Raw genomic sequence first — 14,531 nt, forward strand, 5'->3', positions numbered from 1 at the left:
TGCTATTTTGCTTGCTAGCTCCCACGCTAGTCCCTTTGTTTTTTTGTCTTCCGTGCTATGAGCACGTTCTTGTTTTTTCCTGTCTGATTTATTTGCTGAAATAAATCATTTTCCTACCTGCACGCTGTGTCCGAAGCCGTCTGCATTCCTGGGAGAACGACCTCGCACCACGATGCGACCAGGTCGCTACACAGACGTTGTTATGTAAGCAGGGAAAATCCAAACAAAAAGAGGTGGCGTACAATCTTTCGCCAGAGCGTGCAAAGACTTTGTAAGAGGTTACAGGTCGACGGCGTCTCTCCTCAATTGAGTCCAAATTTAATTCTGTCTCTGTTTGATTCTTTGCTTCTTGTCTTGTTCAATAAATGTCATCAGTGTTTGAACCTGACACAAATAACACAAACATTCCTTTGTGCTGTACAAATGTGTTTGGGTTGCTACATTTTCTGACTAGTGATGTCATCCAGACCCCCCACCCCCCCCCCCCCCCACCCCGCACCCCACTTGTCCTGTTCGTTTGTGCTGCAACATTTTTATGTCTAACTAATATCGTTTTTATGTTAATAACATGTTATTATTCATAACCTACCCCCCCGCCCCCCCACAAAAAAATTGCAGTACAAACGGTTGGAGAGATGTTGACATGGTTGTGGGAGCTGTTCATGATTAATAACACGTTAGTAACATCAAAACTAAAAAGTGTTGCAGCACAAACAATTGGGACAAGTTTGGGGCGGTTGTGACGAGCTGGTGGGGAGGCGGGGGCTAGACTACGTCAACAGTCGAAAAATGTATTTTAGAAGTTTCAGAGTTTGTCGCTGATCTAGTGACGAATGCAGATAATATAATTATAATGGGGGATTTCAATATCCGTATGAATACCCCATCAGACCTTTCGTGCGTGGCGCTCCAGACTATAACTGATAGCTGTGGTCTTACACGTATAACAAATGAACCCACACATCGCAACGGTAATACGATAGATCTAGTCATTGTCCGTGTCACTACCTCCGAATTATGATACTCCCGTACACTAAAGTAATGTCCGATTGTTATCTTATAAAATTCAAAGTTCTGATTCATTGTCAATAAGCTAATAATAACCACTGCTTTGATTGATTGATTGATTGATTGATTGCTAGAGCAAACGTAGCACAAAGGATCATCATATCAGTAAATATAAACAACGTCACCATAATGATATCAGTATATATGAAGAACATCACCATAATGATATCAGTATATATGAAGAACATCACCATAATGATATCAGTAAATATGAACAACATCACCATAATGATATCAGTAAATATGAACAACATCACCATAATGATATCAGTAAATATGAAGAACATCACCATAATGATATCAGTAAATATGAAGAACATCACCATAATGATATCAGTAAATATGAACGACATCACCATAATGATATCAGTAAATATGAAGAACATCACCATAATGATATCAGTAAATTTGAACAACATCACCATAATGATATCAGTAAATATGAACGACATCACCATAATGATATCAGTAAATATGAACGACATCACCATGATATCAGTAAATATGAACAACATCACCATAATGATATAAGTAAATATGAACGACATCACCATAATGATATCAGTAAATATGAACAACATCACCATAATGATATCAGTAAATATGAACTACATCACCATAATGATATCAGTAAATATGAACAACATCACCATAATGATATCAGTAAATATGAACAACATCACCATAATGATATCAGTAAATATGAACATCACCATAATGATATCAGTAAATATGAACATCACCATAATGATATCAGTAAATATGAACAACATCACCATAATGATATCAGTAAATATGAACAACATCACCATAATGATATCAGTAAATATGAACTACATCACCATAATGATATCAGTAAATATGAACAACATCACCATAATGATATCAGTAAATATGAACATCACTATCATCATAACAGTAAATATGAACATCACCATAATGATATCAGTAAATATGAACGACATCACCATAATGATATTAATAAATATGAATGACATCACCTTAATGATATCAGTAAATATGAATGACATCACCTTAATGATATCAGTAAATGCTCCCACCCGAGTCGCATCATAGTTAGAGCAATGTGTTCAGTTAGAGACTTGTGATGAAGTGGACATGACTAGTCTGACAGCTGAGCTAATAGTGGTCTGAATGAAGTGTGACACAATATTAATATCAGCTCTCTGCTGGTGAAGGGTTCTAATATGCTGGTGAAGGGTTCTAATATGCTGGTGAAGGGTTCTAATATGCTGGTGAAGGGTTCTAATATGCTGGTGAAGGGTTATAATATGCTGGTGAAGGGTTCTAATATGCTGGTGAAGGGTTCTAATATGCCGGTGAAGGGTTCTAATATGCTGGTGAAGGGTTCTAATATGCTGGTGAAGGGTTCTAATATGCTGGTGAAGGGTTCTAATATGCAGGTGAAGGGTTCTAATATGCTGGTGAAGGGTTCTAATATGCTGATGAAGGGTTCTAATATGCTAATCCTGCTGAAGCGGAGGATGTATTGGTGAGCTGCTGCGTTCCCCAGAAAGACATTCATGCAGGTGAAGTGAGTACATCTGCACATGATGTCGCTACAACGCTTCATCAGCTTTGCACTCGTCCACACCCAGCCTTTCCCTCATCATGCCGGAATGTTCCAGAACGTATGTTAGTGCTAGCGTGTGGCGCGGCAAGCTTGTATTGACCCCACACACAATATCATGGATCATTTACACAGAATGGAGGCTGAGACAACATTCTTTATCATTCCCTCGTGGGAAATTAAATGTGTGGTCGTGTTATTGACTACACAACATGTTACACACATAGATGGGAATTAATGACTATGCAACATGCTACACAAACAAAGATGGAATTAACGACTATGCAACATACTACACACACATAGATGGGAATTAACGACAATACAACATACTACACACACATAGATGGGAATTAACGACAATACAACATGCTACACACACATAGATGGGAATTAACGACAATACAACATACTACACACACATAGATGGGAATTAACGACAATACAACATACTACACACACATAGATGGGAATTAACGACAATACAACATACTACACACACATAGATGGGAATTAACAACAATACAACATGCTACACACACATAGATGGGAATTAACGACAATACAACATACTACACACACATAGATGGGAATTAACAACAATACAACATGCTACACACACATTGTATATAATTCCCATCTATGTGTGTGTAGTATGTTGTATTGTTGTTTATTCCCATCTATGTGTGTGTAGTATGTTGCATAGTTGTTAATTCCCATCTATGTGTGTGTAGTATGTTGTATTGTTGTTAATTCCCATCTATGTGTGTGATGTGGTGGACTACATAAAATGATGTGGCAAGCATAATTTTACGTGGCCTGCAACCACATCATTTTACATGGCCCGCCACATTACTTTATCTGGTCTGTAATATTATTTTACATCATTATTCCTGGCCCGCCACATCATTTTAACTGGCCCGCCACATCATTTTAGATGGCCCGCCACATTACTTTATCTGGTCCGTCATATTATTTTACATCATTATTCCTGGCCCGCCAAATCATTTTATGTGGCCCACTACATCATTTTAGATGGCCCGCCACTTTACTTTATCTGGTCTGTAATATTATTTTACATCATTATTCCTGGCCCGCCACATCATTTTACATGGCCCGCCACTTTACTTTATCTGGTCTGTAATATTATTTTACATCATTATTCCTGGCCCGCCACATCATTTTACATGGCCCGCCACTTTACTTTATCTGGTCTGTAATATTATTTTACATCATTATTCCTGGCCCGCCACATCATTTTATGTGGCCCACTACATCATTTTACATGGCCCACCACATTACTTTATCTGGTCTGTAATATTATTTTACATCATTATTCCTGGCCCGCCACATCATTTTAACTGGCCCGCCACATCATTTTAGATGGCCCGCCACATTACTTTATCTGGTCCGTCATATTATTTTACATCATTATTCCTGGCCCGCCACATCATTTTATGTGGCCCACTACATCATTTTAGATGGCCCGCCACTTTACTTTATCTGGTCTGTAATATTATTTTACATCATTATTCCTGGCCCGCCACATCATTTTACCTGGCCCGCCACTTTACTTTATCTGGTCTGTAATATTATTTTACATCATTATTCCTGGCCCGCCACGTCATTTTACCTGGCCCGCCACTTTACTTTATCTGGTCTGTAATATTATTTTACATCATTATTCCTGGCCCGCCACATCATTTTACATGGCCCGCCACTTTACTTTATCTGGTCTGTAATATTATTTTACATCATTATTCCTGGCCCGCCACATCATTTTACGTGGCCCACTACATCATTTTACATGGCCCGCCACTTTACTTTATCTGGTCTGTAATATTATTTTACATCATTATTTCTGGCCCGCCACATCATTTTATGTGGCCAACTACATCATTTTACATGGCCCGCCACATTACTTTATCTGGTCTGTAATATTATTTTACATCATTATTCCTGGCCCGCCACATCATTTTAGATGGCCCGCCATTTTACTTTATCTGGTCCGTAATATTATTTTACATCATTATTCCTGGCCCGCCACATCATTTTACATGGCCCGCCACTTTACTTTATCTGGTCTGTAATATTATTTTACATCATTATTCCTGGCCCGCCACATCATTTTACGTGGCCCACTACATCATTTTACATGGCCCGCCACTTTACTTTATCTGGTCTGTAATATTATTTTACATCATTATTTCTGGCCCGCCACATCATTTTATGTGGCCAACTACATCATTTTACATGGCCCGCCACATTACTTTATCTGGTCTGTAATATTATTTTACATCATTATTCCTGGCCCGCCACATCATTTTAACTGGCCCGCCACATCATTTTACATGGCCCGCCACTTTACTTTATCTGGTCTGTAATATTATTTTACATCATTATTCCTGGCCCGCCACATCATTTTACGTGGCCCACTACATCATTTTACATGGCCCGCCACTTTACTTTATCTGGTCTGTAATATTATTTTACATCATTATTCCTGGCCCGCCACATCATTTTAGATGGCCCGCCACTTTACTTTATCTGGTCCGTCATATTATTTTACATCATTATTCCTGGCCCGCCACGTCATTTTAACTGGCCCGCCACATCATTTTACATGGCCCGTCACTTTACTTTATCTGGTCTGTAATATTATTTTACATCATTATTCCTGGCCCGCCACATCATTTTATATGGCCCGCCATTGTACTTTATCTGGTCCGTAATATTATTTTACATCATTATTCCTGGCCCGCCACATCATTTTAGATGGCCCGCCACTTTACTTTATCTGGTCTGTAATATTATTTTACATCATTATTCCTGGCCCGCCACATCATTTTACGTGGCCCACTACATCATTTTACATGGCCCGCCACTTTACTTTATCTGGTCTGTAATATTATTTTACATCATTATTCCTGGCCCGCCACATCATTTTACATGGCCCGCCACTTTACTTTATCTGGTCTGTAATATTATTTTTACATCATTATATGTATGTGGGCTCTGTACCGAGGATGTCGTTGTGGCTTGTACAGCCCTTTGAGACACTTGTGATTTAGGGCTATATAAATAAACATTGATTGACATTGATTGATATACATTGCCTGCCACTTCATTTTATGTGGCCCACTACATCATTTTACATGGCCCGCCACTTTACTTTATCTGGTCCGTAATTTTATTTTACATCATTATACATTAATGTAGCCCACCACATTTTACGTGGCCCACCACATCATTTTTATGCAGCTTGCCCTATTTAAGTGGCCTGCGACATCTTTGCATGTGATCCGCTACATTAATATACGTGGGCCACCACGTCGTTATACAGTTTGTGGCCTGCCGCCTGATTTATGTGGCCTGCCACATCATTTAAGTGGCCTGCGACATCATTGCATGTGATCCGCTACATTAATATACGTGGGCCGCCACGTCATTATATAGTTTGTGGCCTGCCGCCTTATTTATGTGGCCTGCCACATCATTTAAGTGGCCTGCGACATCATTGCATGTGATCCGCTACATTAATATACGTGGGCCGCCACGTCATTATATAGTTTGTGGCCTGCCGCCTTATTTATGTGGCCTGCCACATCATTTAAGTGGCCTGCGACATCATTGCATGTGATCCGCTACATTAATATACGTGGGCCGCCACGTCATTATATAGTTTGTGGCCCGCCGCATGATTTATGTGGCCTGCCACATCATTTAAGTGGCCTGCAAAAGGCTGTTAATAACAAAGTACTTTCTGGCTAAACTTATTCGTTCTTTCATTTTTGACAGAGAAATATGCTACACTTGAATATGATCTGATTAATTGCAACAACATTTTCCTCCCTGGTGTTAGAATAATGATGTAATCATTATGTAATCACACAACTCTTACGCTTAAAGGCCGTTGCTATATGTATTACCTATGGTGGTCGAGTTGTACTGTTCTATCCGTGCAAAGGCACACCACTTTTTATCTTCCCCTGCGAGTTGCCTCGCAGCAGCAGTTTGTTTCCAGACCCCGCCTGCTGACAGCCGAGGACGGACATCGAGTACCTCAACGCAGACAAAACAGAGACAGGGTGAGATCACCAGTGTCAGCACATTTCCATTCTGAATAATCACGTATTGTGTCTACTGGGTGCTGCTTGCCTTAGCCCTCCCTTCAGGGTTAACTAGGGAACTCCTGAATAAATAGAGGAGCGCGGGGGCTGTACCTTAGAGCGTAGGGTGGAACTGTAACTGAGTGCACAGCCCAATACGTCTCTCCCCATGAGCAAAATTCAACTCTGTCTCTGCTTGATTTCTTGCTTCTTGTCTCGTTTAATAAATAGTTTGGTGTTTGAACCTGACACTGGTTATGACAAATAAATATCTGGTTGACAAGTTAACCTGATAAGTAAAATATACTCCAAAAAAAGTTGCCTGTGAAGATAGTGTAACAATACTATAATAAGTTTATAAACATCATAGAGTCAACATTGCCGCTTTTTCTCGTTACATTCCCATTTTTGCCCTTTTGTTCAATTTTTTTAATGTTTAATATTTTTAGAATGTGCTGCGGGCCGCACTTTGGACACCTCTGGTCTATTGCTACTTTACATACGGTAAGAGGTTTAAAGGCCTACTGAAAGCCACTACTAGCGACCACGCAGTCTGATAGTTTATATATCAATGATGAAATCTTAACATTGCAACACATGCCAATACGGCCGGGTTAACTTATAAAGTGACATTTTAAATTTCCCGCTAAACTTCCGGTTGAAAACGTCTATGTATGATGACGTATGCGTGTGACGTCAATCGTTGAACCGGAAGTATTGGTACCCCATTAAATCCAATACAAAAAAGCTCTGTTTTCATCGCAAAATTCCACAGTATTCTGGACATCTGTGTTGGTGAATCTTTTGCAATTTGTTTAATGAACAATGGAGACTGCAAAGAAGAAAGTTGTAGGTGGGATCGGTGTATTAGCGGCGGACTACAGCAACACAAACGGGAGGACTTTGAGGTGGATAGCAGACACGCTACCGTGAGTACAGCGTTGGCTTCCAAACATTTGATCGCTTGCCCGTACGCGCGTGTCGATATGTGCATGTCACGTACGTAACTTTGGGGAAATATACGTTTCTTGCTGACTCTGATGGCGGCCGGGGTGTCGTCGAAATATACAATGCCCGCCGCCGCCGCCGCTCCGTAGCTAAGTTAGCTTCAATGGCGTCGTTAGCAACAGCATTGTTAAGCTTCGCCAAGCTGGAAATTATTAGGGTCCGCCTGTACCCAGTACAAAGGAACCTATTGAAATTGTAATGTTTATTACTTAACATGCTTCAAAACTCACCAAATTTTTTACACACATACAAAAAGTGTTCGAGAACACTTTAGTCAAAAACCAAACCCCAAAAATCAAAATTGCGCTCTAGCGCCCCCTAGGAAAAAACAACAACAAACTGCCTGTAACTCCCACTAGGAAGGTCGTAGAGACATGAAACAAAAACCTGTATGTAGGTCTCCTTTAGACCTACAACTCATAATGACACATTCTCGGGCGAAAACCAACAGGAAGTTGGCAATTTTCCCATTTTAGACAAAAATGAACTAAAAACACTGCTTTTTACGTCTTTGACCTCTAATTTGACCCCCTTAAAATACTTCAAAACTCACCAAACTTCTCACACACATCGGGACTGGTGGAAATTGCGATCTAAAAAAAAAACCGAACCCCACAACTCAAAATTGTGCTCTACATAATTTTTGAAAAAAAAACAGAGAAAAAACTGCTCCTCAGAGGAAAACTCAGACAAAACTGCTTGTAACTTCCGGTAGGAACGTCTTAGAGACATGAAACAAATACCTCTATGTAGGTCTCGCCTAGACCTACATTTCATAGATTGACATCCTTCAGAAAAAATCAACAGGAAGTTTGCTATTCCTCCTTCAAAACAAAATTTTTGTTACAACCGGTCACCAAACATCAAACGTTATCTCCTCTGAGCGCGTTTGTCGTTTCGGCTTCAAACTGCTACAGGAGAGAGATTGAACCCTTCTGATTAAAAGTTCTGTACAGAGTTTTGATACGTGCTACCGTTTGGGTTTTACGAGCCTTCAAAGACCCGCAGCACTAAAGCTGCTCCGCTGCTGTGATTTTACGCGCGTTCAAAGAAAACAACCACTGTGCCGCGCACAACTTCCTCTAACTCCCAGTACGAATATCGTAGAGACACGAAACAAAAACCTCTATGTAGGTCTCACTCAGGACTACCACTGGACAAAAGTATTGGGACACCTAGGACTAGCACCTGCCAAAATGCGGACCCGTCCAACGCTGCTTGCAGCTTTAATTAACCATGCATTTACATGTCCACGGTTTAATAGTATTGTTGTCTATCCTTCCAGTCAGGGGTTTAAGGTTAAGTTACGGTCAGAGCGAAAAAAGATACGTCCTGCACTGCACTCTAGTCCTTCACTCTCACGTTCCTCATCCACGAATCTTTCATCCTCGCTCAAATTAATGGGGTAATCGTCGCTTTCTCGGTCCGAATCTCTCTCGCTGCATTGTAAATGTGAGCAGCCCTATCCCCTGTGACGTCACGCTACTTCCGGTACAGGCAAGGCTTTTTTTTTTATCAGCGACCCAAAGTTGCGAACTTTATCGTTGTTCTCTACTAAATCCTTTCAGCAAAAATATGGCAATATCGCGAAATGATCAAGTATGACACATAGAATGGATCTGCTATCCCCGTTTAAATAAAAACAAATCATTTCAGTAGGCCTTTAAAGTATGTATACATGTTTTCATGCTTTTGTCTAATTTAAGTGATGCAATCTGACACTATTGTTCCAACATGTTCCACAAGAGAACAATTAAAGCTTTGTTTTTCCATTCCGAGCGTTGGTGTGTGTGTGTGTGTGTGGCGTCAATATTAGCAGGCCCAGCCAGCACAGCGACGCTCACGTTGTCTTTATCCTGAATTTCATCTGAAAATGAAAGCAGCGAGTGACAGGAGGAACTGGCAGGCTGTGCTGTGAATCTTCTCCCCGGGGAATCTTCTTTGACCGCGCCACAAATGAACACAGATCTAAGGAAGAGGAAAAAGATCCTCGTGCACGAGGAAAGATTGTGACTTTTTGTGACAAGTGAAAGCCCCGTAGGACATCTTACGAGCACCGCACACTGCGACTATTTTGTTGAGAAGGTGCACGGAGTTGTCAATCTCAGATGAAAAGTTGCGATTAGCTCTATTAATATTTGCAAAAAATGTAAAGCTCATTAATATTCATTGTGCAAGGATTCTGATGAAGACACGCCCATATTTATTTTTTCTTCTAATTAAAGCACGCTGATGTAGCGTTTTGGTAGGCTGGGATCATCTACTTTACAGGGGTTCAAGTCAAATATTGCACTTTACACGTTGGAATCTTTGAGTACCTCACGATTCGATTCCGATTCTTGGGGCGACGATTCAATTCACAATTGATTCTCCATTTAACCTGATTCTCATAATATAACATTTGGTAAATACATTATAATAAAACCTTTTCAAAAAAGGTTTCAGGTTACAAAAGCTCCTTTTTACGGAGCCCCTAAAGGGACATGGGGGAATTTTATTTTTTGATTTAAAAAAAATTTTTTTTAGACATGTATCTCGTGCGCACGAGAAACTTTTTATAAAGTTATAAAAAAACAATATAATATTTATAATTTTTTATTTTTTAGACATGTATCTCGTGCCTAAAAAAAAAAAAAAAAAAAAGATAAAAATTATAAAACATTTTTTTCCCCCCCATGTCCCTTTAGGGCAGGGGTGTCCAAAGTGCGGCCCAAAGGCCATTGGCGGCCCGCAGCTAATTGTTTACCGGCCCGCCACACATTCTGGAAATGCTATTGCAAAAATAAAAAAAACATTTAAAAAAGTGGAATGAGGTGAAATCTAACTAGAAAAAGTTGCAATGTTGACACAAAGCTGCCATGCAGGCTGTTTTTTTTCTTTTGTCTATCTTTATTTTTCTTTTTTTGCCATTGCTCAAAAAAAATTTAAATAATCAATGTTATAATGATTTATTGACCTATTCAAGGCTCCAATTATTTCAAATATTTCACTTTAAAATGTTTTATGTGGGAAATATTGCATATATTGTGTGGTTGCCATACAAAAACATCAACATTTTCTTTGACAAAAGAGCATAAAACAAACAAAATAATAGTTCAAACGTAAAATGGACAGATATATCTGAAGTTGAGCTCGTAACTTAAGTGTTGAAAGTAAAAAAAATAACATACAAATGTATCACTTTATGAGTGGGGCACCTTTTGGATCCCCAATATATTTAATGGGATTTTATTTATCTTTTCACTATGATTACTCAAAAATAATAATGAATTAAAATCAATGGTGTCCTGCATTATTGATATTTTTAAGGCTCTAATTACTTCCCATCAAACATTGCTTTCTGAATGTTTTAGGCAGTGGGGGAAATACTGCATATTTCACTTTTATTATAAAAAACAAAGTTGTCTTTGACAGAAAAGGCATAAAACCTTTTTTTTTTTTTTTTAACTTTATACCAACCTGAAGTTGATATATTGTACAGATTTACTGTAAGCGTTAAATAATTTAAAAAAAATAATAATTTGACTTGTTTTTAACATTGTAATGACTTAGACCCTTTATGGTCCCCGGGAGCCCTAAAGGTAAAAAAAAAAAAATCCATATATTTTGTTATGGTTTGAAAATGAAAAATATCAAAATGCTTTAATTTTTCCGTGTTTGGCCCTCATTGGAAAAGTTTGAACACCCCTGCTTTAGGGGCCCCGTACCTTTTGGCTGCTGATCTAAAACGTAAACGCCCGGTGTTAGCCCTTAAAAAAAATTATTTTTAAAATTGTATCTACAAAAATTACAGAATGTTAATTTATAAAAGAAAATACTGCAACTGCAACCCAGTCCTAGCTTTACAATACATTTTCAAAGCAATTGAGAAGACATACAAATACAATACTTGCTGAATACAATATTAAAAAAATGTATAAAAGAAACAGTATCAATAATAATAGTAATATCAATTATGTTTTAAATTCTAAAAATCGATAGATATCTATAAAATATGTCTATATCTTATAGACTGTATCTCTGTTGCTGCAGCAACAGAGATACAGTCTATAAGATGTATAGATATCTAATGTATTCATACATTGTTTATGTAGGATATACTCATGTATATATAAGATAATCATATTGTTTCTTCAATTTCGAAATAGCTGGCGTTTTTTCCCCCTTCTCTGGGATTATATTCCCAGTTTTGATCTGGGACGTCTGGTCACTTATAGCATATAAGAATATTCTATTACTGTTAAGCAAACTATGAATAATAAAACATGTGTCCTTTATCATAGCTACACGTATGACAAAAAAGCGTGTGAAAATCAGTGGTATTCAGTGAGGTAAAATGAATTAAATGTTCATTGCTCCTGCCAAATGAATTGCACTGAGTGGAGCGGATCACCACTCCAAGATGGCGGCCCCGCGTCTCGTCAGCGCCAGTAGGCAGTAGCGCTCCGTGCTGCGTACTCTTAGAACATGTCTATGTTCGACCTTAGAACATGTCTATGTTCGAGGGCCCAAGCTCTCCAGATCGAAACCAACTCATGAGGGTTTCTATGTATGTTAAGTTAAGCGTGACATTATTTCTTGGCGAGTAATCACCGCCTGGAATTTTTGCTAGTTGCCAGGCAACCTCGTGATGGCGACAGGATTGACTTTTTAACGATTTCCGGTCACTCAGCTTGACAAATGTGACCTTGTGTGAGATTCAGATGTGTTTGGTTTTCCTGTGGTCAGACCGAGACCGAGACCGAGACCGAGACCACCTGCGCTGACTGGCCGAGACAATCTTGTTGGTCATGTGACCGAGGCCAGCAGGTGTGGTCGGGTCCACCTCACTTCCTGGCAGCTTTTTTTTATAGGTTTGATGGCCCGGGCTTTTAGCTCGGTAGTCAGCATGCTCGTGTCTCATGCAGAAGACCAGGTTCGAGTTCCTGTGACCCAGATCACATGGGTCATAGTGGTGCCGTGACCCAGATAATAAGGGTTACAGTGGTGCCGTGACCCGGATCACGTGAGTTACAGTGGTGCCGTGACCCGTATCACGTGAATTACAGTGGTGCCGTGACCCGTATCACGTCGGTTACAGTGGTGCCTTAACTCGTATCTTGTGGGTTACAGTGGTGCCGTGACCCGGATCACGTGGGTTACAGTAGTGCCTTGACCCGGATCACGTGAATTACAGTGGTGCCGTGACCCGTATCACGTCGGTTACAGTGGTGTCTTAACTCGTATCACGTGGGTTACAGTGGTGCCGTGACCCAGATCACGTCGGTTACAGTGGCGCCGTAACTCGTATCTCGTGGGTTACAGTGGTGCCGTGACCAGGATGAGAGTGCGGTTTAAGAGGGTCGAGTGTAACAGAGGCCAGTCTGTGTGGCCGGGTCACGTATGCTACCTGACAACTTCAAAAGCAGCGCTGGCTGTCAGTTTGATAGCCCAGGCTTTTAGCTCAGTCATCAGCATGCTCACCTCTATCGCAGACGACCGGGTTCGAGTCCCACACGGAACGGAAAAGGCAGGGACCGAACCACGTGGGTTACAGTGATGCTCTGACCCCGGATCAAGTGGGTTGCACTAGTGCCGCGACCCTGATCACGTGGGTAACAGTGGCGCAGTGACCTGGATCTCTTGGGTTACGGTGGTGCCGTGACCAGGATCACGTGGGTTACAGTGGTGCCGTGTCCCGGATCACGTGGGTTACAGTGGTGCCGTGACCCGGATCTCCTGGGTTACAGTGGTGCCATGACCTGGATCACTTGGGTTACAGTTGCGCCGTGACCTAGATCACCTGGGTTACAGTAGCGCCGTGACCAGGATCTCCTGGGTTACAGTGGTGCCATGACCAGGATCACGTGGGTTACAGTGGTCAGTAGCGCCGTGACCCGGATCTCTTGGGTTACAGTGGTGCCGTGACCCGGATCTATTGGGCTACAGTGGTGCCGTGACCCGGATCACGTGGGTTAAAGTGGTGCCGTGACCCGTATCTCCTGGGTTACAGTGGTGCCGTGACCCGGATATATTGGGTTACAGTGGTGCCGTGACCCGGATCACGTGGGTTAAAGTGGTGCCGTGACCCGGATCTCCTGGGTTACAGTTGTGCCGTGACCTGGATAACTTGGGTTAGTTGTACCGTGACCCAGATCACCTGGGTTACAGTAGCGCCATGACCCGGATCTCCTGGGTTAAAGTGGTGCCGTGACCAGGATCACATGGCTTACAGTGGTCAGTAGCGCCGTGACCCGGATCTCTTGGGTTACAGTGGTGCCGTGACCCAGATCTCTTGGGTTACAGTGGTGCCGTGACCTGGATCACTTGGGTTACAGTTGCGCCGTGACCCAGATCACCTGGGTTATAGTAGCGCCGTGACCCGGATCTCCTGGGTTAAAGTGGTGTCGTGACCAGGATCACATGGGTAACAGTGGTCAGTAGCACCATGACCCGGATCTCTTGGGTTACAGTGGTGCCGTGACCCAGATCTCTTGGGTTACAGTGGTGCCATGACCTGGATCACTTGGGTTACAGTTGCGCCATGACCCAGATCACCTGGGTTACAGTAGCGCCGTGACCCGGATCTCCTGGGTTAAAGTGGTGCCGTGACCAGGATCACATGGGCTAGAGTGGTCAGTAGCACCGTTACCCGGATCTCTTGGGTTACAGTGGTGCCGTGACCCGGATCACGTGGGTTAGTGGTGCCGTGACCCGGATCGCGTGGGTTACAGTGGTGCCGTGACGCGGATGAGAGTGAGGTTTAGGGAGCTGAG

General features: G+C 41.4%; 1 protein-coding gene across 1 annotated transcript in view; it reads right to left on the reverse strand.

Moving 5' to 3' along the window:
- LOC133641359 (protein TANC1-like) overlaps window positions 1–14,531 on the reverse strand; it is a 156,768-nt gene that overhangs the window by 92,600 nt on the left and 49,637 nt on the right. The window lies entirely within an intron of this gene.

This window comes from Entelurus aequoreus, linkage group LG02 (assembly GCF_033978785.1).
Source record: "Entelurus aequoreus isolate RoL-2023_Sb linkage group LG02, RoL_Eaeq_v1.1, whole genome shotgun sequence".
NCBI classification, from domain to species: Eukaryota; Metazoa; Chordata; class Actinopteri; order Syngnathiformes; family Syngnathidae; genus Entelurus; species Entelurus aequoreus.